The 24,630-nt window shown below is 36.2% G+C and overlaps 1 protein-coding gene across 2 annotated transcripts in view; it reads left to right on the forward strand.

Moving 5' to 3' along the window:
- The first annotated feature begins 15,954 nt into the window (after positions 1–15,954).
- The window catches only part of LOC128557796 (uncharacterized), a 38,322-nt gene continuing 29,646 nt past the window's right edge, over positions 15,955–24,630 (forward strand). For both annotated transcript variants that reach the window (XM_053546098.1, XM_053546099.1), the window contains exon 1: positions 15,955–16,008. The gene's annotated coding sequence lies outside the window, so the exon portion shown is untranslated. The remainder of the gene's footprint in view (positions 16,009–24,630) is intronic.

Here is a 24,630-nt window from a genome sequence, read left to right on the forward strand (position 1 = left end):
CATTGACCAGGAGAGCCAATGTCTCGCAATAAGAGGGAAGGTGTGTAGCGGTTCTCGTATCGGGTGGCCTCGGTAGCTCAGTTGGTAGAGCGTTGGCACGGTAAACCGAAGGTCCGAGGTTCGAATCCCGGTCGAGGCTGCACATTTTTCCTGAGACTGTTACAAATGCATCTTACCTCCCTCTTTATGCAGCAGGAACGAATTTATGTTAATGATACACGTACATAGCACAACGCACACTAAACACAGTGCTGACCCATTCATTTTTTGTCAAAAGACAGTGGAAGTTAAACAAGTCGTAGACCAGAGAAGCATATCTATGCGAATACTACGTGATTAAGCTCTTGTTTACAAATTACGCGGAAGAACGATCGATAAATTTAATATAGGCCTAACAAATTATAAATTATGACGCAAGTGGAATTTCCCGTTTAAAAGCACAATGAAGTTGTTTTCATATATTTATTTAGTAAAGGTTGTTTTATACAATTAAATATTAACAATGACCACAATTGACGACAGATGCTGAAGCAATATGACAAAATTTTCACTGGCCGAAAATTTAACATTTGTTTACATTTTGAAATTATTTGACCCGCCTACGTGGTCGAGTGGTTAAGGTCGCTGATTCAAATCACTGTTACCTGTCACTGATAGAGGGTCGTTGGTTAGAGCCCCAGCGACCGACCATGTCTCTTTAGGGAAAAAAGTGTCCGTAACTGTTGAAAAGGGGCGTAAAAGTTTACAAAAAAACAAACAAACGTTAGTCTAACTGGATTTGCTTCCCTTTGAACATCATGTAAACTCAACGGTATACATGACGCTGTTTTGTAAACCAAACCAATTAGAGGTTGCAGTCCGTTTCATTTCACTCTCGTTTGTGTTGGCCACCTTTTTGACTCAAAGGTAGTGTACAAATTGCATCATTTTGCAGCTATGTTACCCAATCTGTTTGTTCAGTGTAAAATTACTACTTGTTACCCTAATTAACTAAACTGAAAAATATTTTCATTTCTGTGAATTATAATTACACATATTAATATGCACTATTTTCTTGCGACAAGTCGAGCTACATACTTTATCTACAAAACACGTTACATAATTGTTCACGGAGATTTGAAACTGTGCGACGATACACATTTTGTTCACGTAGTATGAGGAGGACTTTTCTACTGAAATACAGATAGTATGTATGGTGTGGTGAAGCCATAATTTGGCTCTCGTGCACTTCAAACTTCGATGTAACCCATATTGAGATATCTTTGTTCACTTTATCTAGCTAAGTGTAATGTCTCACTTTGTGTCGGACTGCAGTATTTTCACTCGCGTTCCGATGTTTTTTGTGTCAATGTCGGTTTTGATATAGGTAGGTCAGCACTATTTGAAGACGTTATAGGAAGTTTATGTGTCAGTTAATTAAGAATTTTGCCTTGATTGATAGACGATATTTTGTCGACCCCAGTCCCTATTGTCCATAGAGTTTGTAGGCAAAATTGACTACAATTCAAAACAATGAAGGATTTAGGTCACAGACCACCAAATAATTTTCCATAAATAAAAGTTCAATCAAAATTTATTTTGTTTTAAACGTTACAATTACGAAAACATTTTTAAAGAAATGCAATACATACACTTATCAGCTTATCCTTTCTCGCGGCATGTACTAATTCGTCATAATCAGAGCAAATGTTATACCCGCAATGTAAATCCTTGATAGTCTTTGGTAAAAGACACTTAAAGGGGCATACCCTACAACTGAGTGCACTTCATTATCTTCAGAAACCATGTGTAAATGAAGCTTTGACTCAAAAGGAACAAATAAAAGAAAATCCAACATCACCTAACATTGTATATATCGAACGCAACACATAATGATATAAATTTAAGGTGTCGCAGCAGTACACGAATTCGCTGCGAAAACTACACAATTTTATCTCGTATCATGCTAAATATTCCAACAATTACAGGTACAATTCACGTTTTATTAGTATCTAGTTGTTGTTGTACCATTTTTTGGTGGAAGCAATTTATTATAAACTGATGCAATATATGTAATTATTGTCTTAAAATGCAATAATTCGATATAATTATGTTTAAAAGTGTAATTATTTCTTATTTGAAGTCTATCTAGCCAATAATATACGATTTCATAATATAATCTGCTAGAAGTAGGGTATGCCTTTTTATGTAAAATTTGTACCAGAAATAAAGTTGAAAATGAATACCATTTCTTACTTTGTTGTCCGTCATTTGCACATTTACGCCAAAAATTTATCAAAAATAGTTCTTGGGCGTCTGTTACAAATGTTATGTCTAGTTAAAATGTTAGAACCATTAGAAATCTTTCAAAATATGTGTAAAGTGCAATGAAAATTAGGAAAGAAAAACTTACATTATTGCTGCTTCTTAGAAATGTGTAATATTTATAATGTGTACTGTATTTGTTTGTTGTATTGTATGTATATATGTTTAACCTCTTGGCCATATTTATTTAATGTGTTTGTAAATGGCCAAAGGCATTGTATAAATGCTGATTTGCCAATAAACTGAAACTAAAACTTTATTCTCTAAATTACAGAAAGTACACAAATTAAACGTTCTGCTCCAACATCTCAATTTATTTCAAACACAGCTGTCTGTTAATTACGTTGGTGGTTTCCTATCGACCCTGTACATTAAAGGCAATACAGATTTGTTATATACATATACTAGTATTACCTCTTTGTGCCGTTTGCGATATAAACTTTCAAAGTATTCATTCAACATATTCGAACACGTCAACACTGCTGCCGGTGATATCATGATCCAGAGGTCAAACTTTACTTTACACTGAAGATTGAACTTTAAAGGGACTGCTGTTACAGTAGCCATGAGTAGCTTCTAGCTCAGTTCCTCGACATGTCATACTCAGAAAAAGTGTGAGACCTTCATCTTTGATTTCTTCTGGAATTGTAATTTCTAGTTTCCCTAGATACATGCATCCAGGCTCGTCGCAGAAAATAGGTTCCCTTTCTAGGGAATGATATACATTCCAGTAAACACTTGGGTTTTGTTTATTTGAAATTACGTACTTCCTTTCTCTGTTCATTCAGCAACAAATACATGCTCTGCATATTCGATATGTTTGTCAAATACATTGTCAACTATTGCCCGTCCTTTGATGATTTTCTTTCTCTCTGTTAGGTGAATCTCTTGGCGGTATCCCAGGTCACTTGTTCCCTGGTCTTTCGTGGCGGTATTTTTCGCCCAGATATGTGAAAATATATATTTGTTAAGGTATTGTTCGGCAAAATAAATATTGCCCTTTTTCAGTCAACACTTAGTTCACTCTTATATTTTCCCATACATAGTCCTCAGGATCAGTGCTTCGTTGTGAACAGATGCACATAAATATCATTACAACAACAAATGCAAAACAGTTATACCCTCTTGCACTAAAATCAAGTCTCATATTTATAAATTTGTTTGCATTTTGTTTGCATTCAAATGGAAGATATATTATTACCTATTGCATGTAAACTGTGGCCCTTTTTCAAAAATGTAAGCACTTCTGTGTGTTTAATTATGCAGTTTATTTGGCCATCAACGGTCACCTTAAACCAAACTCAAGACAGTTAATTTATGTATATACATGTATACCATTACAGTACCGCAAACCGCGTTATACTTTTAATAAAGAGTTTTAACACAACGAAAACAGTTAAACACACACTAAAGTGTGTGGGGGGAGAATGGAAGACAACACAAAGTTCCTGAAATTAGCACAAATTGTAAACGTAATAAAAGGAAAATAAAACTTCTGATTCATCGAAATATGCAAAATCAAAACTGAACAATTTACAAAGACTACTACACAAAAAACTACATAATCAATTAAGGACTTTCACAGGCATTTTAAAAACCTAACAGCAATAACTACTTTTATTTGAGAAATATCCAACTGTCCAAAAAATACAGTTCATTCGTCCTACTCTGATTAACTAGTAAAACCATGCAAATCACTCTTAATAACATACCAAAAATGCTATATCTAATCTTACTGCTCCCAACATATAAGCACTCTGTTCACTGATTTTTTTGGTAAAAGTTCACAACAAGGTTTAAAAATATATTGTCTGAATTTGTCATAAATAGGCAAAATAAATATCTGCGAGCAAAACGCATCACACGTAGCAAAATGAAAAACATCATCATATGGCCTCGGACAAATGATACGATCAAAATTTTCAATTAAAATTACTACAAACATAATTTTTATGTAGACTTTCACTTGTATTTTATTATATTCTTTATTATAGTCTCATTCTTGCATATACATTCATAAAAACAGCAGTATTTATACAATTAAAAATTGAAGACCATTCTAATATAGAATTATAAGAAACTAATAATAATAATAGTATTTACAACAATATTGCATAGCCATAACTCACAAAAGTTAAAACTTGAGCTGATGGTGCTAATCTTGACTTAACTTGCTAACATTAATAAGCCTAAAATCTGCCATAAGAAAAGAAAATTAAAGATGATCGGTAATATTGGCACAAAGGTGCACGACTTTAGAAATGGATCTAAAAACAAGAGCTGTCACTAATGGTGACAAATGCCCCCACAGCACCTTGACCTTTGACCTGGTGACCCCAAAGTCAGTATGGGTGGTGTACTCAATAATTACTATCAGCATGTGAAGTTTGAAGGTCCTGGGTGAAGTGGTTCGCGAGTAAAGTGCCTTCATGCAAAAAGTTAACGTTGGCCCCTGTGACCTTGACTTTGACCTGGTTACCCCAAAGTCAGTAAGGTTGGTGTACTCATAAAGTACTATCAGCATGTAAAGTTTGAAGGTCCTGGATGAAGTGGTTCGCGAGTAAAGTGCCTTCATGTAAAACAGTTAACGTTGGCCCCTGTGACCTTGACCTTTGATCTGGTGACCCCAAAGTCAGTTGGGGTGGTGTACTCAATAAGTACTATCAGCATGTGAAGTTTGAAGGTCCTGGGTGCAGTGGTTCGCGAGTAAAGTGCCTTCATACAAAAAGTTAAGGTTGGCCCCTGTGACCTTGACCTTTGACCTGGTGACCCCAAAGTCAGCAGGGTTGGTGTACTCATAAGGTACTATCAGCATGTAAAGCTTGAAGGTCCTGGGTGCAGTGGTTCGCGAGTAAAGTGCCTTCATGCAAAAAGTTAATGTTGGCCCCTGTGACCTTGACCTTTGACCTGGTGACCACAAAGTCAGCAAGGTTGGTGTACTCATAAGGTACTATCAGCATGTGAAGTTTGAAGGTCCTGGGTGCAGTGGTTCGCGAGTAAAGTGCCTTCATGCAAAAAGTTAACGTTGGCCCCTGTGACCTTGACCTTTGACTTGGTGATTCCAAAGTCAGCAGGGGTGGTGTACTCAAAAAGTACTATGAGCATGTGAAGTTTGAAGGTCATGGGTGCAGTGGTTCGCGAGTAAAGTGCCTTCATGCACAAAGTTAACGTTGGCCTCTGTGACCTTGACCTTTGACCTGGTGACCCCAAAGTCAGTAGGGGTGGTGCACTCAATAAGTACTGTCAGCATGTGAAGTTTGAAGGTCGTGGGTGCAGTGGTTCGCGAGTAAAGTGCCTTCATGCAAAAAGTTAACGTTGGCCCCTGTGACCTTGACCTTTGACCTGGTGACTCCAATGTCAGTTGGAGTGGTGTACTCAATAAGTACTATCAGCAAGTGAAGTTTGAAGGTCCTGGGTGCAGTGGTTCGCGAGTAAAGTGCCTTCATGCAAAAAGTTAACGTTGGCCCCTGTGACCTTGACCTTTGACCTGGTGACCCCAAAGTCAGTAGGGGTGGTGCACTCTATAAGTACTATCAGCATGTGAAGTTTGAAGGTCATGGGTGCGGTGGTTCGCGAGTAAAGTGCCTTCATGCAAAAAGGTAACGTTGTGACTAACGAACGAACGAACGAACTAACGGACGGACAGTTGAACACTAATATGCCTCCCTTCGGGGGCATAAAAAACAATTATTACACCAGATCAGATCAGGCGTAAACTGATTAGCACCACCCTCTCAAACTATATACATTAGTTACCAAGAAGGTTATAATATCTGCAATACAGTATTACAGAAAGAGGTAACTAGAAGAAATAATATTTCATAAAAACCACAGACTGTCCAAAGACAGCACAACTTGACTTCTAGAAACCCTTCATTATAATAATACCTTAAACATTTCAAAAAGTCAAGCTAAAAAGGAAAGAAATAAAAACCATAGAAGGAACTGTTAGTGTTACTACATACACAATAGGTTTTGTAACAAGAAAGTAGTATATTCATTCAAAATCAGTCCTTGTAGACATGATTACTTAAAAAGAACAGAAAAAAGCCCCAAAAATACCCCCCCCCCCCCTCCCCACCCTTCCCAAAGAAATGATAACCCCACCCAACCCGTGTTATCAACTAATTACAATGTACCCATTATAATGTGTATAAACTATCAGTACGCCTTTTGAGAATAAGAGAGCAGGATTTTGCTGTCTATTTTACCATATCTGGGCTAGAAAGAATAAAATTCAACTTATTTTCATCTGGTAGGTTCCGAAACTGCTCATCAATCGATAATGCTTTATTAAATAAATCCTTCCTTATAGAATCATAGTTATCACAAACTAACAAGACATGTTTTTCATCTTCAACTCCTACTCCACACACCGGACATACTCTCTGGCTAACCTCAAGCCTTTCAAATCTGCCTGTTTCCAGTCTTATCGGGGCCACCCTATACCTAAGATTTCATAATTTCATAGTTTATATGGTAAATTCATTTTAACATATGGCTCAGTTTCAAAGCTAAATCTTAAATTACGGTAAGTTCTTAATTTGTTATGCCCACTACCACTGCTGCTATTAATAACAAACAAAGACTCAATCTATTGATCTAAATAATCATTCGTTGCATTTTCTGTTAACTTCTTACACATAGAACTTTTTCTTAATCTAGATTCAACATTCAAAAAGTCTAAACAATCATATTTATAAATTATAAAACAGTTCTTTAATTCTATGATGCCAGTTTTACAATCTCTTCCTGCATGTCTTAAGCCATAATTAAACACAATATTATTCAAACGAGAAGAGTCCATCTCTGAAAATATACACCATGTATTAACAATACATCTTAGTTGTTTAATGAAAATTGGCTCCCAATCCATGCCACCCGCCACAGCAGTATTAGGAGTATACCTTCCCGTCCCTAAGTAAAACCGCATAGCTCGGTTCTGAATGGCTTCAATGCATGAGAAATTTCTTGTTCCCCAAATTGACGCTCCGTAACCAATAACTTGCCAAACAAGGCTATTATACAGTTTAGTTAAAATTTGAAAAGGCATACCACCTAAAGCCTTAAATTTAGCTATCAATAACCCTAAAGCTCTGCCCGCAGCTTGAGACACAAATTTAGCTGTTACATTATAATCTAAGTGCTCTTGTAATACTAGACCTAAATATCCATATTTATCTGTTATATCAATACAATCTTGACCACAACTAAAAACAAACTGAGGCCTTTGCTTTGAACTACCTCAAAAGTGTATAATATTACAATTTTTAGCATTAATTTTCATGCTATTAACACTACACCAATCACTCAAAGTACTTAACATAGTTTGAAGATCTTCTTCGTCATTAGAAAGAAGCACAGTATCGTCAGCATACAATAAAATTGAAAGCGTTTCACCATTGTCAAGTTCTAAACCAAGACCTAATGCCTTAATTTTCATTCCTAGCTCATAAATAAAGCAGTTGAAATGGACAGGTGACAGAATGCAACCTTGTCTTAAACCTATATTTACATTAGACCAGTCTGATGAAAATCAATTTAGTCAGATACAAGAGCTAACATTTGAGTAAAGTGATTTAACTGCATGTAACATTTTACAATTAATGCCCAACTTAGCCAGTTTAGCCCAAAGTATTGAACAATCTATACAATCGTAAGCCTTCTTAAAATCAATGACAGCAGCAAAAGTTTGTTTTTTTCTTTTTAAACGGGTTTCTATAATAGATGTAAGACTGGAAAGATTATCATCAGTACTACGCTTTTTCCTAAAGCCATTCTGTTCATCGATAAGTGTATTATATCTTTCAAGTCAAACTGATAACCTATCATTTAAAATAGAGCAATTCAACTTGTACATGGTGGGAGCAAGAGTTATTCCTAGGTTATTCATTGGCTCTCTCGGGTCTGTATTACCAGCTTTTGGAATAGGGTTAATAATACCTCTTCCCCATTGTAATGGTATTTTACCAATTTCAAAGCATACATTAAAAAAGACATGTAAAAATCTCACTGCCGTATCATTTTTAAATACCTCATATGGAAGATTGTCAAAACCATTAGCTTTACCAAGTTTAGCTTTCAAAACAGCTTTTTTAACTTAAAAAAAAAATATATTACCATCAATCTCAGGTATGAAATTTTCATCCAAGACCTGTTCAATATTAAATTTTAAGTTTTCGGTACGGTTGCCATTTAATAACTTATCAAAACTATTTTCCAAAACTCTAGAACTTCTTCTGGGTTAGTTATCAAATTACCATCACCGCCAATGATTTCTATTGGAATCTTTTGTTTCTTAGTCTCATTTATACCAGTTTTACCAATTGTTCTCCAAAATCTATTCTGATCTGTCTCAACCTGACTTAACAACTCTTCTTGTACCTGTAAGCCTTATTTAACATAATGCTTTTACACAGGATGACCTGGTACAATATCTGTTATCAATACCATTATAAAGTTCAGTTGTACTTTAATTGAATCGATCTTATTACGTTGCATTATTTAAAATCAATTTTTCTGTATCAGCTGCCTTTGCTTTTCCAATGTATACATGGACTTTTAGCGAAAGTGCCATTTTGCCTTTTGTTACATTTATGAACAATAGCATTTTATGGTATAAAAGTATTGAAATCAAAGTGATAAGCTGTGACAAGTGTTTCTCGGGACCCAATACATTCAATAACAATAGAATTTCCAATCACTGAATCTTCAGTCCAGTCTTGTATATTGGCTCTTACCGGCAATACGCCGACCATAGGCCACATACCTTGCATACCAGAATCAGTGTCTTTAACGTTACTTATCTTAATTATGTGGGTAATCAATCTACAGCTCCATGTATGATACAAATCTAATTATCATCATTCATCAAATTTGTTTGAATATTCCTCTTAAGTGCAGTTATAAACCGTCTCATTAGAAAATACCAATACGCTCGCATTGAACGTCTTTGATTGGCTGCATGGCAAAGAAGGCGGAGTTTCCCTCGAAAATATTTTTTATGCTTGGACAGGCGGGAATTAAAATGCATTCGGTATTTTTACATTGGTCAAGGCGTGGCTACGATAGTATGGGTTAATGAATACTTTCAATAAAGTCAGTTACAACTAAAAATCAGAATTTTATAACAATGAAAAGAATGACTGTTGAAAAAGACCTCTCTAGAGTGTTCAGGCACGACCTGCATATGAACGTTAAGATGGACCTGTCGTTTGATCGTCGAGGATTCATTCCTCTCTCAATTCTACGGACGATGTTGGTTTTTAATAACCTGACTCACGGCGACTGCAGGAAATCGCTAAAGCGGACAAGAAGACCAGATTTATCATAGAGAACAGGGAAGGTGAACTTTTCGTCCGGGCGAACAACGGCCATTCTACGGGCGTCTATCCAGACTTGGAGCCAGTTCATCTTCAGTGGGCAGTTCATGGAACATTCCTAGAGGCCTGGGAATTCATCAGAACAGACGGTCTGAAAAAAATGGCAAGAGATTATATACACCTGGCTGCAAACATCACCACAAGACAGTACAAGCGGCATCGAGAGGTAGACTTGTACGTCGACTGCGAGAAAATGAGAGGAGACGGAATCAAGGTCCTGAGATGTACCAATGGGGTCTTATACACGCCTGGAAATGGCGGCGTGTTGTGTGCATGCTACTTCGTGAAAGTTGTTAACAAAATAACACAGGAGGTTTTGCCTTTTAGATGTGATACCATAAACATTAAAGCAAAACGGCCCTTTTAAGGACCCCTAAATATTTCGAAAGAATTGTCTTCTCAGTACTGAACATGTAGTCCTATTTCACATACTTCTTCCACATGAATTGTAATAAATAAAAGCAAGTTTAAAACAATCTTGTTCAAATTGTAAATGTTCTAAGAAATAAAAAGATTTGACGTCCCTCTTTTCACCAAGGAAGCTTTATTTTTAGATTTAATACATTAGGTTTCCTATTAAGATTTATCAAAGCAGCATTTTCTTAATTTTACCAATTTATTATATTGTTTGTGTGAGAAAAAAACATGAGGACTAACTAACCTCTTTTTAGAAATTCTAAATTTCAACCGCCTCATGAAAAGCAAGAGTGTGCTTTGGGACTTATGAATTGATAAGGATCCATATTGTTTGTTTATACGATTTTTATTGAGACTAAAACATTTTTAATCTTTAAAAGAAAAACATAGAATGAAAACAAGAAATATCTTTAAAAATGATGGTCGGCGAATTGTAATAAGGAAAAAAGTTTATGAAATTTTCATCTAACATTCATCTTTCATCTAACATTTTGCAAAACTAAACACCGCACTTTAACAATTTAAATGGTTCTCTTTTAATTGTTCGCAAAGGTTTCGTAGGGTTGCAATTTTGTTTCGTTTATCCTTAGACGAATAATTACAGCAGTAGTTTGATGAAGATTCATGAAGCGGTTCATGAGAATAGGTCATTAAACATGTTTATATTTTTAGCTAAATTGGTCCCTACTCCCATTTGTAACAAAATAGCAGGAGACCTTACGGATATTGTTACACATCGAGTTTGATAAAAATCCATTACATTTTAGTGGTTAATGCGAAGAAAGGCATATCTACTTTTAGCTATAGTGGTCCCTAAATAGGGCCCAAGTTCCTATATAAATTAATTTGGAAGAGGACCTTATAATGATGCTCCAGACCAAGTATGACAAAGATCCACCAAGCTGTTCATGAGGCGCTGTATAAAGGCATTCCTAGTTTTAGCTCTAGCAGCCCCTAAAAGGGGTTAAATGTCCCAGCTGAACAAAGTTGGCTGCGGGCCTAATAAAGATGCTACAAATCAAGTTTGATTAGAATACATGAGAAAAAATCAATTAAAGGATTTTTTTTATTTATTATTTTTATTTATTTCTAAAATAGGCCAACTGATCCCGCTTTAACAAATGCATATTCGCTATTCATGAATCTTTGGACAATGACGTCACACCTATAAAAAAGTGAAGGTCAGGCAAAACATACAATTGTAATTATTTCAATATTTCTGTTTCATAAGCAAAGTTTGACCGTTGTCATATCACATAGATAAACTGTATGCAGCGTACCTTCATTTCAGTGTAATGAGATTCAGTCATTATATAGCATATATATAATAAAACAGATTTCAACTGAGTTCAATATTTGCATACCGTACTAAAGAAAGATACTCATATATAATAAATCAGTTAAATAATTCATAACAAATATATCAAAGCAAACAAGTACTCATTTTAATATGCAAATTGAATAAGTCACAAAAGCAAGAAACTTTTTCATATACAGACGACAATTGTAACAAGGAAAATCTTTTAAAAAGCACTTCTCTACATAAAAGACTCTTATCACACCCTTATTCATGTGATACGCAGACCGTATTCAGCTCTTTCTTTAATTTGATATATGTTGGTATTTGAACAGGTTTTTATCATATTTATTAAACTTACTTATCATTTTGAGATATATCAATATTCTTGCTAAATATACTGAGCCAAAGTTAGCTTTAAAACTGTGAACAGCGTCGTTTAGGATAAACGCTTTGTCTACATTTCACTCAGCGTAGCACAATCAACAGAGTGAAAGAAATTGATACGCTCGTCCAATCAGGCAGAGTGTTGCATAAATCTTCCATTTTGATAAATTATCTATAATGGGTTATCAAGTAGTTTGATTTGCTAACTGAAGTCACGTGGCATAGGTAACGAAAACGAATTTAGACGGCGTCGCCGAAAAATAACAATGAAATAGAGAAAAAGCTTTCACAACAATTAAAACAATATCTAACGTAATCATCTTGTAATATCATTAGAATAAAGAAACGGAAAATTTTGAATCTATGGTGCAGCAGAAAGCGTCTATTTTTGTATTTATAAAAATATTACAAACTAAATACAACTGTAAGTAACAACGTGATCAAATAGTAGTTTATGTATTATTTTTGGAAACATCTGCAACATGTAGCATATGAGCATATCACCCGAGATCTCAATTTGCTCAGTTCGGTTTTTCTGGATTTTCATAAGAATCGGATTGACCGACTTGATTTGTAAACAACATTCAGTCAGCCAATCACGACAAAGGATGCAATGAGGTCTAAACCAATCAGCGCTGGCCTACCAAAAGCGTGGTTCGGCTGGTAAATGTAGGACTTTGTTGTCTCTGTCAGTTCTTAAATATAGTTTTTAAATAAAAAATAAGTTTTAATAATATAAGATTCTTTCACTGGTTGTAGGTGCAGATGGTAATATCCGGCCTCGAGGGTAACTGTTTAGGCGGTAACGAGGTTCCTACCGAGTTACCGCCTAAACAGTTACACGAGAGCCGGATATTTCCATATGTACCTAAAACCAGTGACAGAATCTTTTTCTTGCATACCGATTTCAAGAAATAATAATGAAAATAAAATCAATCGAACGGCTTTCTTTTTAGAACTATTTCTTATGGCAGTGTATTTAAACAAAGCGCGGGAAACCAACGTCCGTAAACAGGAAAGACGTCATGACGTTTCAAAACAAATAACAATGTTTAGTTCCGGTTTTGTTTTATCAATTGCAGCGTAACGTTATGAATTTATGATAAAATAACGTGTTTTGAATCGAGAAATATACTATCAGGAACAAATAGGAACTGTCAAGGTATTGATTTTTTATTCCGTTTTTTTAAATAAAATGTAAATTACTACAAATCTTCTACATACATGTAGTTCGTAGTACGTCATTTACAGCACGAGAGTCATCTTACACCCCGGGGTGTAAGATGGATTTTTCCAGCACTGGTAAAAATACCGGAAATCCCCGCCTGGTATGCAAGAAATGATATATCTTAAAATGGGGAAAGCAAAATGCCTTGATACACTATATGAGGTAAATACATATAAATGATGACACACAAATAAGACAGTCTACTATTCTTCTTCTAACTGTAGTTTTTAAAGTATTTGTATGGGATTAAGTTCCCATCTTATTCACAGCCCACTGGCGGTTACTTTAACTTACTTTGGACTGTGAATTATGGTACTCACTCTACATGTAGCATATAAAGTGTAGTTAATTAATTGTAGCTACGCTCGCCCATATGGTTTTTAACCGGTGGCGAGGGTAAACAACCTCTACACACACACACACACTCTCAATTTATTCTATGTCGCTGACCGGAGGGCAGTTCGGTGCCTTATGATCTTTACCGCGTTTCCGGTCTGCAGTGGCGGTAAAACACCACGCCGCATAATTAGAATGGATAATTATGTATATACACATGTATAATGAATGGTACAGTTTTCTTTCTTTTTTATAAGTTTGCAAATACATATATTAATTTCATTTACGCACTCCGCGTTCTTTGTGGAGATTAGTGCACGTGAGGACGAATATGCAACTGTTGTTTTTTTGTTGTTTTTTTAGGACATTCATCAATTCATCAGGAGTGGAATAGCAATAATTTTCTAACATTTTTTTACGTACAAATAACGTAAATAAAACAATCGACAATGTGTTAAAAAATGGTTAAACTCGATTCGAACATGCACTTTTAATAAATTGAATACCTCGGTACGTATTAGTCACGGTTCTGTTTAATAATTTAGCTAGTTCTACAAGTTATGATAAATTTTTGTTCTTGTTTTTTTTTTCTTTTTTTTTAATTTTTAATTTTTAAAAATAGCATCATTATGACACAACTATTAGATATTTTATTTTGTACATTTACTTTTTTCTCTGAAGTTGTTGACAGTCAGTTTCATAGATTTTTACGGAAATAAAGATACACGGTCCTGGCACGAGATTTGAAAGCCTATACTGTCTGACAAGAGGAATTTAGTATTCAAAGATAATGTCAGCTAAAATGTTTCAATAATTGTTTCAAAAGTTGTTTCTAAGGTGTTAGTTGTTGTTCTATGCAATTACTGTCATGCATAAATGTTTAAAATAACCAATGGCTTTCGCTACCGACAGCCCCCAGAAACCGTATAGGCAACGCTTGTATTCTACCTGCATCGATTCTCGTCCGACGATACAGGTATCCCCCATATACACCCGGCTTCCCTTTCCGTATTGATCCCTGTCCATCCGTTCATCTGTCCATCTGTTGACCAATCTTATGCGCACCAATCTCCTCATCCCCATGACACAATTTAATGAAACTTCACACAAGTGATCAGTAACAACAGTAGTAACTGTTGTGCATGGGGCATGTTAGGTTCTTTTAGAAAAAAATAGTTGAAGAGTTAAATACGGGACTTTGTTGTTGTTTTTGTTTTTTTTTTTTTTTTTTTTTTTTTTTTTTTTTTTTTTTTGTTTGTTTGTTTGTTACTTTAGTATATACATAGAGTCTGCATTTACAATCTTGTGCGCGCCTAATCTCCTGAACCCATGCACATAATTTAATGGAACTTCATACAAGTGATCAGTACCAACCAACGTTGTTCATGGTGCATGATACGTTCTTTTAGAAGAAAAAAATTGCACATTTACGGGACTTTGTTTTTTGTTGATATACGTTATGCATACAGTCTGAATATGCAATCTTGTGCCCAGAACCCTTAACACAAGTGATCAGTAGTAGCCATAGTTGTGCGTGGTGCATGTTATGTTATTTTAGATAAATATTCTGCCGACTTTGTTTTCGTTACTACGCTATATACATAGAGTCTGCATATGCAATCTCTCGCGAACCATTGCACACAATTTAATGTAACTTCACACAAGTAATCAGTGCCAACCTTACTTGAGCATGGTACATGTTATGTTCTTTCAGAAAAAAAGTATTGCAGAGTTATGTGACTTTGTTTCTTTTATTACTTTACTATATACATAGAGTCTATATACATACAGTCCACATAATTATGCAATCTTGTGTGCGTCAAATTGCAATGTACTGTTTCAGTGCGTGCGGAGGTACATTCATCACCTTCATTAATAGGTCTAGTCATGACAGTCATTTAAACTGCAGTTAATATTTGCAGTATTGCAGAGGAAACTTTGGGAATTTGTTTTAAAATGACATCACTTAAAGTTGCAGTTTGATTTTTTATAAAAACAGGTTGGCCAACGTATGATATTTCCAAGGTTATAACTATCAAGTAAAAATAATTGTTTAGGGCATATCCTTTTTTTTTTCAATAAATCAAAATAAAAGTCACCAATACAGATGAAATGGTGAAATACCATGCATATTTTATCCAAAGAATAACTAAAGCAGACGTCAAAAACTGAGTCTGACATAGACGGTTGTTTATAGAGTTGCTTATAGAGGCTACACTAAGAATATACACCATATCCATTTATCAATAGAATTTAACTCAATGTCTTTGACACGCAGGTCAGACCTGGCATTTGATGATTACCCGGTATTCTTCTAAATACTGTTTAATCCTGCTTGTATTTCAGACATACATGTGTAGTCATGCAGACCATTTTTCATATATTTAAAATTTTTAACAAGGAGCTGTAAAAATAAATTTTTATACTTCTTTGATTTTAAGTTGTAGAATTGGGGATATTTATATTTAACATGAAAGGTAGAATCCATAGCTACGACATACTAATAAAATGTCAGATTAAAGTTTGATTTAAACATCAACAACAACTTTTTCGCCCAACGGCATTTAGATAGCCTAAAACTTACAGCACGGTAATAGACGGGAAATAGCTGCAACCGTACCCGGGGAATTCGGGGTAATTCGTTGCTAAACTAAAATGTAGGTTTAGTTATAAGTAATTATACGACGTTTCTAATGTTGACATCAAAGATGTATTTCAAAATGTATCACACATTAGCATTTTTCTAAAACAAGCCTCGAGAATCGTTGTGATTAGTTAGGATCGCGAAAAAATGGTAAAATGTTGAAACCGAAAGTAGAATCTGCCATCAGACACTTGTATTGGAACTTGTATTGGTCTTGTAGAATCTTCCTAAGTCCTGGTACTCGTCTTCTACGTCTATTAATGTAATCTACCCAATAGCTAGTACACTTCCGGTGGCAAATGGTTGTTAAACAGTAGAGTCATATTGATCATGTCGGAGACTTCCCCAAGATAGAGAGACATTCTTGATCTAAACATTTTCTCTCCTTCGGAAGACAAAATGTCTTTTGAAAGACAAAAAGTCTTGATCGAAAGACTAAAATTAGCTTGAGCAATGAAAATCTATGAAGGAGTAAGTAAATTATTATAATGCTTAAGCAAATTTAACTTAATTCTATGAAAATGTGTTTCTTGTTTACTTAAAATAACAAGTTGTTTCAATGAATAAATAATGCGACTGTAATGAAATGATTGTTTTAATAATGATTTCATGTTTTTTTAACACTTAAGCTACATACAGTCTTTCGATCAAACGAGAGACAGTCTTTAGATCCAGAGACTGTCTCTCAATCCAGGGGAAGTCTCTGACCTGACGATGGTTGATTAATAAATTTTACTGGTATCAAATCTAGTATCACCATGATGTCTATCTAACCGTGTTTTGAATTGTAATACATTAGTAGCACTGATAATATTGTCAGGCAAACTGTTCCACATATCAATTGTATGAACACAGAATGATCTTAAAAAAAACGTTTTCAAACACTTCCTTGTTTTTTGCTAAAAACATTATCTATCCTGTTTGAACCAAAGAGGTATAAAATACAATATTTTTATAGCTCTTTGTTTGAACTAAACAAACAAACGGACACTTCCTATGAATCTTTGTTTGATTATGTATTCTTGTTTTATCAATATTTGGATAAGCTTCTTTTTAATTATAGTAAATCCTAGGATAGAAAATACCAAGGTCCCTTCTGGGGTTCGAACCCTGGACCTCGACATCTGTAGGCGGACACTCGAACCACGTCACTAAAGGCTGTTAGAAGTGGCCTATAATCCTACTACCACTTTACTCCCCCCTTTACTTTTTCAGAGCTCTCCAGAATGAAACTCTATGCCCACCGCACGAGTCCATCAAACACTTCTGACACCATTACAGTAAATCCTAGGAGAGAAAATACCAAGATCCCTACTGGGGCTCAAACCCCAGACCTCGACATCTGTAGGCGGACACACTAACCACGTTGCTAAAGGGTTAACTCAACAGCAAGGCTGTTGGAAGTGGCCTATAAACCTCCTATCATTGACTGGCTTGTTCTGTTTAGTTTTTGAATCTGCAATGATTTCAAGCTCTTCTGCTGCAAATAAATTCAAATCTAAATTTTGAAAGGAAATTTGACAACTAACAAATTCTTAGCACTGTGCATTCAGATACCTTTGTTTGTTTTTGACTTTGTCAAACGATTTCACTGCAATTCCTAACTTTTTACTAGACATTTTGTGTTTATACTTGTTATACGTCATGCAGGTATTTTCTTTTTAGATTTGCATGAAGTATTATCAATTTTATCAACATACGAGGGGTGTTCCAAAAGTAATGTCATTTGCATCGGTTCTCCTGTACTGCAAATGTTCTGATCATTTTAACTTGCTCTGCCCTTCAAAATACTCTCCGTCAGCCTGAATACATCTTTTGAGCCGGTCAATCCTATTTTGGAAGCATTGTTCCAACTCTTCTGTGGGAACACCCATCAGATACTGATAAACAGCAGATCCAGGGGCATTTCTCGATTTGTATCTCTTTCTAGACAGATGATATTTAAGTTTGGGAAACAGAAAATAGTCGCAGGGGGCCAGGTCTGGCGAAAACGGAGGGTGTGGAAGGACGTTAACCTTCTCTGACTCCAAAAACTCGGTCACAATGCGTGCCTTGTGAGCGGGTGCATTATCATGCAAAAGTCGGAGGTACTTAAGTCCTGTTTTGGGGCGGCGACTTTTGTAGTAGTTCTTCAATTTTCTTAGAACAACTTTTTAGCTCACCTGAGCACGAAGTGCTCAAAGGTGAGCTTTAGTGATCACCCTGTGTCCGGCGTCCGTCGTCGTCCGTCGTCCGTCCGTCCGTCCGTCCGTCGTCAACAATTTGACTGTTAACACTCTAGAGGTCACATTTTTGGCCCAATCTTAATGAAACTTGGTCAGAATGTTACCCTCCATAAAATCTTGGACGAGTTCGATATTGGGTCATCTGGGTCAAAAACTAGGTCACCAGGTGAAATCAAAGGAAAGCTTGTTAAAAACTCTAGAGTCACAATTTTGACCCAATCTTAATGAAACTTGGTCAGAATGTTACCCTCCATAAAGTCTTGGACGAGTTTGATATTGGGTCATCTTGGGTCAAAAACTAGGTCACCAGGTCAAATCAAAGGAAAAGCGTGTAAACACTCTAGAGGTCACATGTTTGGCCCAATCTTAATGAAACTTAGTCAGAATGTTACCCTTAATAAAAATCTTGGACGAGTTCGATATTGGTCACCTGGGGTCAAAAACTAGGTCAACAGGTCAATCAAAGGAAAAGCTTGTTAACACTCTAGAGTCACAATTTTGGCCCAATCTTAATGAAACTTAGTCAGAATGTTATCCTTAAAAAGTCTTGGACGAGTTTGATATTGGGTCATCTGGGGTCAAAAACTAGGTCACCAGGTCAAATCAAAGAAAAGCTTGTTAACACTGTAGAGGCCACATTTATGACTATACCTTCATGAAACTTGGTCAGAATGTTAATATTGATGATCTTAAGGTCCAGTTTGAATCTGGGTCATGTAGGATTAAAAACTAGGTCACCTGGTCAAATCAAAGGAAAAGCTAGTTAATACTGTAGAGGCCACATTTATGACCATATCTTAATGAAACTTGGTCAGAATGTTTATCTTGATGCTCTTTAGGTCAAGTTTAAATCTGGGTCAGCTGGGGTCAAAAACTAGGTCACTAGGCTAAATCAAAGGAAAAGCTTGTTAACACTCTAGAGGCCACATTTATGATTATATCTTCATGAAACTTAGTCAGAATATTAAACTTGATGATCTTTAGGTCTAGTTCGAATCTGGGTCATGTTGGGTCAAGAATTAGGTCATGGGGGCAAATCAAAGGAAAAGCTTGTTAACACTCTAGAGGCCACATTTATGACTGTATCTTCATGAAACTTGGTCAGAATGTTAAACTTGATGATCTTTAGGTCAAGTTCGAATCTGGGTCATGTTGGGTCAAAAACTAGGTCATGGGGTCAAATCAAAAGAAAAGCTAGTTAACACTGTAGAGGCCACATTTATGAACATATCTTGATGAAACTTGGTCAGAATGTTAATCTTGATGGTCTTTAGGTCAATAGGTCAGGTGAGCGATACAGGGCCTTCATGGCCCTCTTGTTTATAGAATTTTCCTGTGACCGTACTGTCTTTTGGTACCGGAATTTGAATGATTGGACCCTTATGAGTGAAAAAAATACATACAAAACCTTCACCATTCGTATTCGTTTGGCAATACTTGGGCATCTCGCAATTTTGGTGACCCAAGTTTGGTTGGAATACTTCCGCTTTGGTTTAAAGTAATAAACTCAGGTTTCATCACCAGTAACTATATTATCAAAAACCTTTTTGCTGAAATTTGGGTACATGTTCTTAAGTTTTTTTGCAATTGTTACACGGGTCCTCTTTTGTTCATCTGTTAACCAATGGGGTATCCATCTTACATTTATTTTTCTAAGTTTTAGGTGTTTCTTCATAATTGCATGAACTCGTGCTAACGACAAGTTTGTCATTTGGGCCAATTGCCTGACGGTGAATCGGGCATCCTTTTTTAGCAAATTGAGGATTTTTTCGATGTTACCTTTCGACGTAGTTGTTGCAGGACGATCTGTGCGAGCAGCATCTTTGAGTTGCTACTGTCCGGTCCTAAATTTAGCTACCCACCTACAAATAGTCCTGTGAGACATTTGCCCCTCCCCATAAATGTCGCACACCTCACGGTGAATATCTACAAGCTTCATGCCGAGTTGCGACCTACCTTTTATGTAGGCCCTAATTTCAAGCACATTTTCAGCTCTTTTTCCAGACATTTTGTGTAAAGTGTAATGAATACGCTATATTAAAGCAATGTATATTGTACCAAGGTCAGTGAATGTGTGAGCGAGATATTTACCTATGTTACAATTCAGTGATCATTCTATTGACACGAGGTGGTTTTGTGTACACATGACACGATTTCCGCGAAATAAAACACAAATGACATTATTTTTGGAACACCCCTCGTAGTAAACACTATTTTCACTATTGTTGTCTTCACTATCACTGTTTGAAGTACTACTTCTGTCCATTTCTCCTCTAACTGTTGGTGCAATTCTTCCTTTTCTCGAAGTTTGAGTAGCCTACCTTCTCGTGGTTTAATTGTTCAAATTCTGCCTTCATTTCCTCTAAAGCATCTTCACTTTCTGTCGGAATTTCTTCTATTAAACTCGGCGACTCGATGTGTTTTTCAGCCTTAGGGGATAAATTTGGTGGTGCACGACTCCCCCCTCAGATTCTGCTTGTTATTATTATTATTCTCATTCTTTGTAATCTTTTTTGGAGCCTTGACTTCACTTTAACATAACAAATTATCAGACATGGTTTAAGTCCTTGATTTTGCAATAGTCTCTGATCTGTGGGCAAAACTTTAATACCTGTTTGTGTGCCTTGTAAATATCTTATCACTTCAGCTCAAACTGAAAAACACATGAAACACTGGTTTTCACCACAGTCTATATATTAGACTTATGTTAAAAAGTTTAGAAGCTTGTTTGAATTTTTGGCTGACATCATTAATCCCGACCGCTGACTGGTTGTTTATTAAAAAAAATATTATTAGCTAGGGTTGTTTATAATTATAACGATGCGCATACATTTTTGGCGCCACTCGTTGTATTTGATAGATACGTGCCACGAGTCTACAAGACAAAACTTAATGGTAGTAGTTGGAAAAGGACAAAAGGAAAGTTTCAATTTGGACTGGAAATTGATTAAAGGCCAAGGTCACAGGGGCAAGAATCCATCACACTTCATGGAGAACCATTTGATATAGAACCGTCAAATTTCATAGGGTGATAGGACTTACAAAGCAGATGACTGCTAATGTTTTTGGGGCACCCAATCAAAGGTCAAGGTCACAGGGGCCTGAACATGGAAAATTGTTTCCTATATCAATAACTTTAGAACCACTGGACCCAGATTAGCTCAATAGGTAAGAGCGTTGGTCTACGGATCTCGAGGTCGCGAGTTCGATCCTCGGGCGGGGCGTATGTTCTCCATGACTATTTGATAAACGACATTGTGTCTGATATCATTAGTCCTCCACCTCTGATTCATGTGGGGAAGTTGGCAGTTACTTGCGGAGAACAGGTTTGTACTGGTACAGAATCCAGGAACACTGGTTAGGTTAACTGCCCGCCGTTACATGACTGAAATACTGTTGAAAAACGGCGTTAAACCCAAAACAAACAAACAAACAAACTGGACCCAGAATGTTTAAACTTCATAGGATGCAGTTTAGATGACCTCTATTGATTTTGGGGTGACTGGATCTAAGGTCAAGTAAACAGTCATATCTTCCCACACAGAATCAGAGATGGAAGATTAATGATATCAGTCATACTGTATAATATTAAGTCATACAGGGCTTTTTAGTCCCCTACTGCTGGAACACTGGAGGGGACTCGGAATGCCCTCCGTCCATCTGTCTGGCCACAAATCTGGATCCTGCAGTTACTCAAAAAATATTTAATCTAAGTTCATAAAACTTGGTATGTGTATAGAGGGCAATATATAGATTATGCAAATACATGAATTATGCTTGTAGGTCATAGGTCAATGTCACTGTTTGGAGGTCAAGGTAAAATTGTTTCCGCTCCCTAACTTTTATGTGCATTGATGGATTATCTTAGTGCTACACACAAACGTTTCCCATGATGAGGCAATATGTCAACAAGTGATCTATGCTTGTCTGTTAAAGGTTAAGATCAGTGTTCAAGGTCCAGTAAAAATTAGTTTTCTCTCCACAACTTTAATATACAGTGAAGGAGTTCTTATTATTACACAGAAATGTTCCCCGTCATGTCAAGCACATGACCCATTGTTGGCAGTCTATGGTCAGGGTCAATATTCAAGGTCAAGTAAAATTGTTTCTGCTCCTCCATAACATTTATGTGCTTTTACGGAATATCTAATTACTGCATACAAATGTATCCCATGATGAGACAATAAGTTCAACATTAAGTATATAGATATTAACATAAACAGTGAAATTGGAAGATTGATAACATGAATTTGGGAATGTTTTAATTAGTAACATCTGCATGAATTGGTGAATATTTTGCTACTTCTTTGAGTAAAAAGTGCAACGTTGGATTGTGATGTGGCCGAACATTGACCAGTTTTATTAAAGTAAAAAAACGGTCTGTCATTACTTAACATTAGCCTTAAATCAGGACCGAACTGGCCACTGCTACATTGATAGTCTTGAACTCAACTAACATATATAGCTATTATGTAGGGGTGTAATGATACGCTAGTCTCAAGATACATTACATATCGGGATACAGATGCAACCATACGATATATATCGCAATACAAATTGAATACCGTAAGTAAGCATTCATGTGACAAAATTAGTCTGACTAATTTGATGTGATCGTAGGAAATATTGAGTTATTTTTCTTATGGGCAGTATCTTTAGATTGCCAGTCACAAATATAAAACAATCTAAAAGTCGAAATCTTTTGACAAGTGACAAAATGAAAAAGAAAAATCAATGTTCCTGCACTTAAACAGTACTTGAAATTTTGCTTTCAAGTTAAAGAAGCTGTTTTAAATGATATATTAATTTAATTACTATCTTTAACACTGATTAGTTATATTAAAGTTTTCATTAAATGTTTCTACTTTTCAGTGTATCGTTTCTGTATCATGAAACAGGCCTATAATACAATACACGTATCGCCAGACTAATGTATCATGATACAGTGAATTACGATATATTGTTACACCCTTGCTATTGTGACTGGACCACTATGCAAGCAGTATTTGGATGCTACCTTAGCTATTGTGACTAGACCACTATGCAACCAGTATTTGGATGCTATCTTAGCTATTGTGACTGGACCACTATGCAACCAGTATTTTGATGCTAACTTAGCTATTGTGACTGGACCACTATGCAACCAGTAGTTGGATGCTATCTTAGCTATTGTGACTAAACCACTATGCAACCAGTAGTTGGATGCTATCTTAGCTATTGTGACTGGACCACTATGCAACCAGTATTTGGATGCTAACTTAGCTATTGTGACTGGACCACTATGCAACCAGTATTTGGATGCTAACGTAGCTATTGTGACTGGACCACTATGCAATCAGTATTTGGATGCTAACTAAGCTATTGTGACTGGACCACTTTGCAACCAGTATTTGGATGCTAAAATAGCTATTCTGACTGGCCCACTATGCAACCAGTATTTGGATGCTAACTTAGCTATTGTGACTGGACCACTATGCAACCAGTATTTGGATGCTAACATAGCTATTGTGACTGGACCACTATGCAACCAGTATTTTGATGCTATCTTAGCTATTGTGACTGGACCACTATGCAACCAGTATTTGGATGCTAACTTAGCTATTGTGACTGCACCACTATGCAACCAGTATTTGGATGCTATCTTAGCTATTGTGACTGGACCACTATGCAACCAGTATTTGGATGCTAACTTAGCTATTGTGACTGGATCACTATGCAACCAGTATTTGGATGCTATTTAGCTTGGCTATTGTGACTGGACCACTATGCAACCAGTATTTGGATGCTAACTTAGCTATTGTGACTGCACCACTATGCAACCAGTATTTGGATGCTATCTTAGCTATTGTGACTGGACCACTATGCAACCAGTATTTGGATGCTATCTTAGCTATTGTGACTAGACCACTATGCAACCAGTATTTGAATGCTAACTTAGCTATTATGACTGGACCACTATGCAACCAGTATTTGGATGCTATTTAGCTTGGCTATTGTGACTGGACCACTATGCAAACAGTATTTGGATGCTAACTTAGCTATTGTGACTAGACCACTATGCAACCAGTATTTGGATGCTATCTTAGCTGTTGTGACTGGACCACTATGCAACCAGTATTTGGATGCTATCTTAGCTGTTGTGACTGGGCCACTATGCAACCAGTATTTGGATGCTATCTTAGCTATTTTGACTGGACCACTATGCAACCAGTATTTGGATGCTATCTTAGCTATTGTGACTAGACCACTATGCAACCAGTATTTGGATGCTAACTTAGCTATTGTGACTGCACCACTATGCAACCAGTATTTGGATTTTATCTTAGTTATTGTGACTGGACCACTATGCAGCCAGTATTTGGATGCCTTTGAGTACCCTGTATAGGTAAAGCTTCCAATGGTCATTCTGT

This window comes from Mercenaria mercenaria, chromosome 6, assembly GCF_021730395.1.
Source record: "Mercenaria mercenaria strain notata chromosome 6, MADL_Memer_1, whole genome shotgun sequence".
In the NCBI taxonomy this organism is placed as follows: Eukaryota; Metazoa; Mollusca; class Bivalvia; order Venerida; family Veneridae; genus Mercenaria; species Mercenaria mercenaria.